Source organism: Petaurus breviceps, unplaced genomic scaffold, assembly GCF_028583685.1.
Source record: "Petaurus breviceps papuanus isolate PSGF00001 unplaced genomic scaffold, PetGlider_PUasm1.0 90537, whole genome shotgun sequence".
Lineage (NCBI taxonomy): Eukaryota > Metazoa > Chordata > Mammalia > Diprotodontia > Petauridae > Petaurus > Petaurus breviceps.
Genome location: NW_027187271.1, coordinates 1,161,453 through 1,169,548, shown reverse-complemented (window position 1 = coordinate 1,169,548; position 8,096 = coordinate 1,161,453). Strand labels below are relative to the sequence as shown.

The 8,096-nt window shown below is 46.5% G+C and overlaps 1 protein-coding gene across 1 annotated transcript in view; it reads left to right on the top strand.

The window, feature by feature from the left end:
• Positions 1–6,995: 6,995 nt before the first annotated feature.
• SLC12A9 (solute carrier family 12 member 9) overlaps positions 6,996–8,096 on the top strand; it is a 19,800-nt gene continuing 18,699 nt past the window's right edge. The window contains exons 1-2 of the mRNA XM_069063250.1: positions 6,996–7,289; positions 7,596–7,666. The gene's annotated coding sequence lies outside the window, so the exon portion shown is untranslated. The remainder of the gene's footprint in view (positions 7,290–7,595; positions 7,667–8,096) is intronic.

The following is an 8,096-nucleotide window of genomic DNA, read 5'->3' as shown; positions in this document are numbered from 1 at the left end:
CCCCCACCCCCACCCAACCTGCCTTTATGTCACTATCAGGAATAAAAGGAAGGTGAGTGCTGAATACCTGGGTCCCAGGAGGGGATCTGAATGTGTTAACTAGGAGTTGGTATGCCTGGGTCCTGGAAGAAGAGTAGGAATTGGAGGAACAAGATGCCTTGGTCCTGGGCTAGCCAACAGAATTCAGCAGAGTAGGCTCTCTCTCATCTCTCTCAGCATAGTGCCTAGGGAGGGGCAGGAAGACACAGCTGGGTGGGGACCAGTGAAAGAGGGCAATGGGTCAGGTTTGGCTAGGAAAGGGGGTGGGGAGTTGGGTCCCTCTGAAACTGAAGATAATGTAGTGTCTCCACTACTTTTAGTTTTCTCCTCTGCTTTGTGCCCCTGGAGGCAGAGAATTCAACTGCCCCACCCCTCTTAATCCATACCTCTTCTTGCCCCCAGCATCCTCTATGACTGACGTCAGACACATACTTGTTAGTGGGTACACAATATAAAGTTAATCCAGGTGTTTTACCCCTACTTTCTACTGCTCCTCTCAGTCTCCCTGTCTTTTGCACTCTAGACATCCTGTCCCTTAGGCTCACTCCCTTTCAGGAAACAAGAGGCCTGACTCCCATCTCTTGCTGTTCTCCTGGGACCTAGGGGTCTTATACCTTCCCTTCCTTCAAATTAAGATTGCTCTGTCAGTGATTCTAAAGGAAGGGCTCCTTTCTTTTTCCATCCCTTTTGTTTTCTGGAGCTTCAGGAAACTGTCCGGGTAGCTGCCAAGTATTCATCTGCTTCTGGTGCCTAAGGGGTCAGGGGCCACTATGTTCAGGCCTGGGGAACTGGGGTAGGGGGTGGGGTAATGATTAGGGAACTCATAGGCTCATAGATTTAAAGTTGAAAGAAATCTCAGGGGTCATGTAGTCCAACAACCTCATTTTAGAGATAAGAAACTAAGCCCAGGAAGGTAGTGATTTGATCACGGTCAAAAAGGTACTAAGTGGCAGAACTAAACTTCAAACCCAGGTCCTCTAACTCCAAATTCAATGTTCCCTATACTTTTTTATGCTATTTCCTCAGGGTGGAACACCCAGAGAGTTGGAGGACTGTATTTCCCTAGGAATATCGGAGATATTTAGAATAGGATTAGGGGGTAGTAGAAGAAATATGGATGCCTGGGCCCCTAATTCGGGGCAAAGATCGATCTTACAGTGGCATGTATAAAACTTGATAAGGATCAATCGACCCAGCCAACCTCACTGCTCAGAGTACTTCCATAGGTCCTTAAAGTCCAATTCAATTTAACAAACATTTTAAAAGTTCCTATTTTAAAGGCACTATGGACCTGGCACCTCTTTTTTCTTGAAAGAAAAAACTGAAAACAGCAATCCCAGAAATATGTTTATATTTGTATGTGTGTGTGTGTGTGTGTGTGTGTGTTTGTATATACATAAATACAAGATAATTTGAGGAGAGAGAGGGAGCTAACTGGAGGGACCAAGGAAGACTTTAGAGAGGAGGTGGTACCCGAGCTGAGTTTTAAAGAGAGGCAGGATCTTGAGAATAAAAAGAGGAAAAAATGGATTCAAGGATGGGATAATTTATGGAGATGGGAGACTAAGTATTGGTTGCATTTATGGAATAGCTAAAATTGGTCAGTTTGTCTAGAAGGTAACGTACCTGGAGGAAGAGTCATATGAGATAAGGCTAGACAGGGATGTAGGAGTCTTAACTTATAGACAGGCTTAAATGCCAGGGGGAAGATTGAGTTTTATCCCAGAGCTATTAAGACAGGCATAGAATAGCAAGGGAATTACATGGTCAGATCTATACCTTAGAAAGATTTTTTTTTTGGAGGGGGGGAGACAAGGCAAAAGTGACTTGCCCAAGGTCCCTTAGGAAGATTATTTGGCAGTATTGAGGAGGGGGGATTAGAAAGGAAAGTGACTGAAATCCATTAAATTAGTTGAGGTCAGAGATGATGAGGGATAGAACTAAGAAAGTTACCATGTAAATAGAGAGAAGGGGATAGAAGAGAAAGATGTAGCAGTAGCAGGATTGACATGATTTGGCCACTGATTGGCTATCATTCATCCAATGAGCATTTATGAACCATCTTCCATTTGCCAAAACCTTTACTAGGTGCTGGGGATATAAATACAAGAGTGAAACAATCTCTATTATATTCGAATGGGGAGACAAGGCCATATGTAAACAAGGGGAGCCCCAAGTTTAGCCTCTTTGAGCATATGCAGCATGCTGAGCTGATTTACTTCTCATGTGGAAGAAGCTGGGAAGCTTAAAGATGTGATGACATGTAATGGCAGAGCCCTGCTATCCAATTCAGAACATGCACAAGTATTATTTCTGGTATGCTTACCATGTGAAGAAGAGGAATCTTTTGATTGGTTGCTGAACCAGAACAGAGGATGCATTCAAAAGGCCCTAACCAGCCAAGGCATTTTCTTTTTCCTTCCTGGCTTTGTTTGAGTGAGGAGGACAGCCCTGTGTGGAGAGATGCCTCAGGCGCTTATCTCCCCACCTGAACCTCCCCTTCTGGCTCTCCTGTTGCCTCTGTTTTCTAGTTTTGTTTTTTTCCCCCACTCTTAGTTGAAGGGATGTTAGAAATGACTATAACTTTGTGAGCTTCAAATTGTTAACAATAGGGAGAAGAGACCAGAAAAACTGACTGTGCATTTGCAGTCTAAAAAAAAAAAAGAAAGTTAATTGTGGGTTTTTTTTTCCCGGTCTATATAGGGTATGTAAGAATAAAAGCCTTAGGTATAGAGTAGGTCCCTGATAAAGCTAACGACCATATGGTTATCTCAGATGAGACCCCACATGTAGCACAGGTTCTGATGTATTTATCCCAATTTATATTCACCTGATGAGTCTGGTCCCCAGATCCACGCTCACAGCTCTAGCATTAGCCCTGAGGAAATGGAGATGACTTTTCTAATGCTATAGCTCAAGTTTTTATTCTGGCACATTTTCTTCAAGATTAGCCACCAGTGTGCTAAGTGCCCATCATTTCATTTAAGTAATTACTACCAATCAGTTTTTACAAAGGAATGCTTACTGAGAAGATAAAGCAAGAACATAAGTTACAAACAATACTCCTGTATTTATGGAGTTTTGTTATTGTTATATGATTATTCCATCCTTGAATCCCAAACAACACTTCTGTATTAAATTTAAAGAAATATTTTCTTTTCTCTTTCTTAGAATGTGATTAAACAAATAAATTTCCTTCCTTTTTTCTTCCTTCTTTCCTCCTTCAATTTTCTTCCTTTTATCTCCTTTCATCTCTCCTTTCTTTCTTGGACCTCTGACTTCCATTGCTGACCTGGGCTGGTATGACTTTTTCACAAGCCTCAGCTTCCCCACAATTACAGCAGTACTATTATATTATTGTTGTTCAGCTGTTTTTCAGATGTGTCAGACTCTTTGTGACTCTTTGGAGGTTTTCTTGTTTCTTAGTGGTTTTTCTATTTCCTTCTTCAGCTCATTTTACAGGTAAAGAAACTGAGACAAAACAGGATTAAGTGACTTGCCCAGAGTCACATAGCTAGCAAGTGTATGTATGAGGCTGGATTTGAACTCAGGAAGCTGAATCTAGGCTTGGCATTCTATCCACTGCTCCATGGAACTGCCACTAGAGAGCTACTATTACAGGGATAGAAAAAGCAATTTATACAAAGAATTTGCCCCACCATGTTCATCCCAAATGCAGCACAGTTACTGGATGAGTCTCAGCTGTCACTGTTCTGAGACAAGTTCACTTTTTAAGGCCTCTGCTATTGCCTCATTTGTGCTCAGCTTCTGACAATCCCAGCACGGACTCAAGTTCTCAGACTTGTGAAGCTCACAAAGTTATAGCCATCTCCAAAAGCTCTTCAATTAAAATTAGAAAAGTATAAGCACAAACAGAGACCAAATAACTCATGAACTGGTGAGGAGAAAATGGACCAAAGCCTCTCTCCATACCAAGGATAGAGTAGCCTTATGAATCTACAGAGGAGGTATCAGGAAGAGAGTAATTGACATATGTCCAATGCTACAAAGAGATCAAGAAGGACAAAATTATTATTTTTTATAAAAGGCCACAAGTCAGAGGCAGAGGAGATAGGGAGTTGAATATGAGGAACACAGCAAGTCAGCTACAATGAGATCAGAAAGATAGCTTGAGACCAGAATGTAAAGGACTGAACAAATAAAAAGCATTTATTAAACACTTTCTGTGTGCAAAGTCCATTTATTAAGCACTTACTACTACTACTGCCCCTGGCACTAGGAGCTCCAAGTCTAATTGAGGAGACAACATGGGGGCGGGGAAGGGGGAGAGAAGGAAAGGGGGGACTCAAAATTATGTGCAAACAAGGTATATACAGAATAGATTGGAAATAATTTCAGGGGGAAGGGACTAGCATTAAGGGGAATCAGGAAAGGATTATTGCAGAAAGTGGGATTTTAGCTGAGACTTGAAGGAGGGTGAAGCCAGGAGGCAGAGGAGGGGAAGGAGAGAATTTCAGGCATTGGGGACAGATGGAGTATATACCCTGTAAGTAAGAAATAGGAGGGCAGTGTCCCTGGATTATAAGATATAAATGCTGGAAAGGTAGGAAGGAGTCGGGTTATGAAGAGGTCTAAAAGCCAAACAGAATTTTATATTTGCTGCTAGAGGTAGGTGATATTGATGGGGTGCTTGGGATCTATATCTGTAACAGCAATTTGTAAAACCAATTGGCAACATCAGTCTGTAACATCAATTTGTAAAACCAGTTTGTACAATTGTAATTGCAATTTGTATTGTAAAATTGTAATAGCAATTTGTAAAACCAGTCGGTAAAATCCCTTTCCCAGCCTCAAACTCTGCCCCTTCCCCCTATCTGCACTCTGCCTAGGCAACAACTTGTGACTCCTTTGTCCTTTCTTAATCTCCTCATGTCTCCTCCTTGTCTGGCCCAAATCTCATCTCTAAGTTAAACTCCTCAAACTTTTAATCTATGCACTGAAGTCCCTTACATCCATCCCGTCAGCCCTGACAATGGCAGCCCTATCCTTTAAAAGTATAAGCCTGTGCCCCCTTTCACTTGCAGGTCCCCTAAGGACCCTTGCCCACTGCAAAGCGTAAAATTAACTTTTTCAACTCTGACTCCAAGTAAGGCTGAGCTGAATTCTTTCCAGACTGAATCAATCGCAGGTTCTGGTCTTAGATAAGATCAGAGTTCCTGCCGAACCTAATAGCCATTCCTCATCAATATGGAGCCAATGGAGTTTATTAAGTAGGTGTGGGGTCTGTGGTGGGACAGTGTGTGTGTGTGTGTGGGGGGGGGTCTGTGGTGGGACAGTGTGTGTGTGTGGGGGGGGTCTGTGGTGGGACAGTGTGTGTGTGTGTGTGTGTGTGTGATATACACCGTCGGAGCTGCCCTTTTAAGATTTGATAGCTACCACCTTTCCGCTCCGTTTGAAACGCATGCACTAATTCGCTTATACATTCAATCACATTTCAATATCTGAAACCTTTAGGATGGCTGTCCCTGCCTTCAGTAAGCTCCATCCACCACCGATTTCTCTTTCGGCATCGCGTCTGCAGAGGTGCCTAAGCACAACACAATGTGATTTACCCACAGGTCCTTCAATTTCAAATCCAACACTCGTTTCACTACACCGAGACTGGGATTCGAAGTGTCAGGGCCGGGGTGGGTGGGGAGAGTTTCGCTAAGGAATGGATTGAGTAGAACTGAAAATGCAAAGCCCGCATCGGCCCCTACTGTCCTACTGATGATGTAGCGCTTTTGAGTTAACATGGATATACTGAACATGGGAGAAGAGTATGAGGCTGCACATGCGCAGTGTCACAGGTCGACCACGGCTCGAAGCACCAGCCAGTCAAGCTACAATGTTGCCGCGCGCAACCGCGTAGGAGACGGAAACGACGCTCCGGACACCGGACTGCTATCCTCTCGCTGGCCAGTCGTTCCGGTCCTCTTTTAATTCCGCCCAAGGGCCGCCATTTTTTTCTCCCAAGTAGCTTCTGCGGCCTCCTCTGTCATGTGACAAAGGAACACTTTATTGTCATTCCTCCCTCCCCCCACTTTTGTTTGCTATCGATTTTCCGGGAAAAAGAGAAAGTCTTTTTGCCTTTGGGGGAGGTGCCGGGGAGATGACAACTGAATGTCACTACATTGCCAAGTCCGGTTTTAGCCTCCTTCCAGCAGACCTCCCTCCTTCACAAAGTTACAAGTTCGTGGGGGGAGGGAAGGAAAATAGATTAATGCGCGAGGAAGAATAAATCTCGTCGCCCTATGTAGCCCCATTCCTGCTTGGAACGCACTCCCTCTTCCCTAGGCTTCTGGAAGCCTTAGGTCCAGCTCAGAGGCTAATTCCTACAGGAAGCCCTTGATGTCAGGTTTCTCCCTCCCTCCTCCTCAGATTGGCACCTAGGAACTCAGCTATGTACGAGGTATCTTCCCTTAGGGAAGGAAAAGCGGTTCAAAGGCCAGGTGCCCAGGATAGTCCCAAGTCAAGTAGACACCCATTTATCGAGTGCCTCTTGTGTGCTAGGCACTGAGTTTAGCGCTGGGGATACAAGGACAAAAACAAAAAACAGCCTGTGCCCTCCGGCCTCTTGACATTCTAAGAGTGGGCATACAGAAGACCTGCTTTCTGCCCCAAGTAAGGCAAAGCCAGTTCCTGCCCTCGAGGAGCTCACAGTCAGGGAAAGAGGGAAGACTCACAGCGAAGTCCTAGGTGCTGTCTACTGCCCAGGGTCCCCAAGGCCCCGGGCGCGGAAAGGACTAAAAGTTCAGCATTCCAAGCCTGCCTGTCTTTCCAGGGATCATTGACCAAGGCTGCAGTTTTCCGGGGGGTTGGGGGGTGATTGGCGAATCAGATAAGCAAGAACTGGTAGGTCCAATTTTAAGTCTGCCGGGTTGGGCTCTCGGCTTCTCCCCCACGCCAGCTGCGCCGCCTTACGTCCACGCGGGAGAATGCACCGTGGGAGAGAGCCCGGGAAGAGGCGGGCGCTTGGAGGACGGGGAAGCCGGGAGGCCCAGAGTGGAGCCCGGGGCTGGGAATGCGGGACTGGGGGCGTGGAAGGGAGGACTGTCCCCGAGGGCTCGTCCTCGCCACGCAACCGATTCCCGGGCGGCGTATCCGACGCCCTAGGCAGCCCCGGGTCAATCCGTGCCATCTGTGTCCCCTCCCCCCCCTCCCCAGTGATTTCAATGCTCTCCTGTCCCGGCCTCCCTGCTCCAGAGGAAGCCTGGTCGGCCCTGGGTAGAGGTGAAGGAAGCCAGCAGGTACCCTCGAGGGGCGGGGGCCTGGCTAGACTGGGACTTGTCTGGGAAAGTGAGGGAGGGGAAGTGGAGTCTAGGACCTTTAGCAACAGGCAAAGACAAGGAAGGGGAATGGAAGGGCTGGCTGGGGTGCAGCGATGGGAAGGGGTGAGGGGATGGAGGAAGACTGGGGGCGGGCAGGGTTGGGGACCTTCGATCCAATTGGAAAGGTACGGGGAAGGCTGCAAAATTGAGCTCTGCAGATACTGATCGGGACTTGAGTTCATCTTTCTTTCCTTCCCTCCTCTCCTTTCCTGCCCCATCCCCTAGGTACACTAACTCTGCCTGCCATCTTCAACAGTTAAAGGTTTTTCTCGGGAGCTGCTTCTTTTGGAGATCAGGTGAGTGTATGACTTCTCCCTGACCCCCCACCCCCAGCTCTCAGGGTGAGGTTAACTGTACGAGACTATCGACCAAACCATACTAATGCTTATCTACAGCCCCCTTTAACCACAGTGGGGGGGAATATGGGACCATGGTTTGAGGAATGTGCACGGGCTCAAAAGTGTTGTGGTGGGTGGTAGGGGCTGATTAGGGAGAAGGGATGCTGGTGGAGGGATGGGATCCCGGAGTTGCTTCTCTGTGTAGTGGTGAAGAGATAAAGGGTTGATCAGGAGAGCAAGGGATGTGAAGATGCATATGGTTGGGACCCGGCATAGGGTATGGATGATGTGGAAATACAGGGTTATGGGTTTGTGCTCCATTTGTGTGGTAAGAGGAAGGGGATGACAAAAAGCAAACCCTTCTCCTTTCCAGATCCACCTGAGTCCT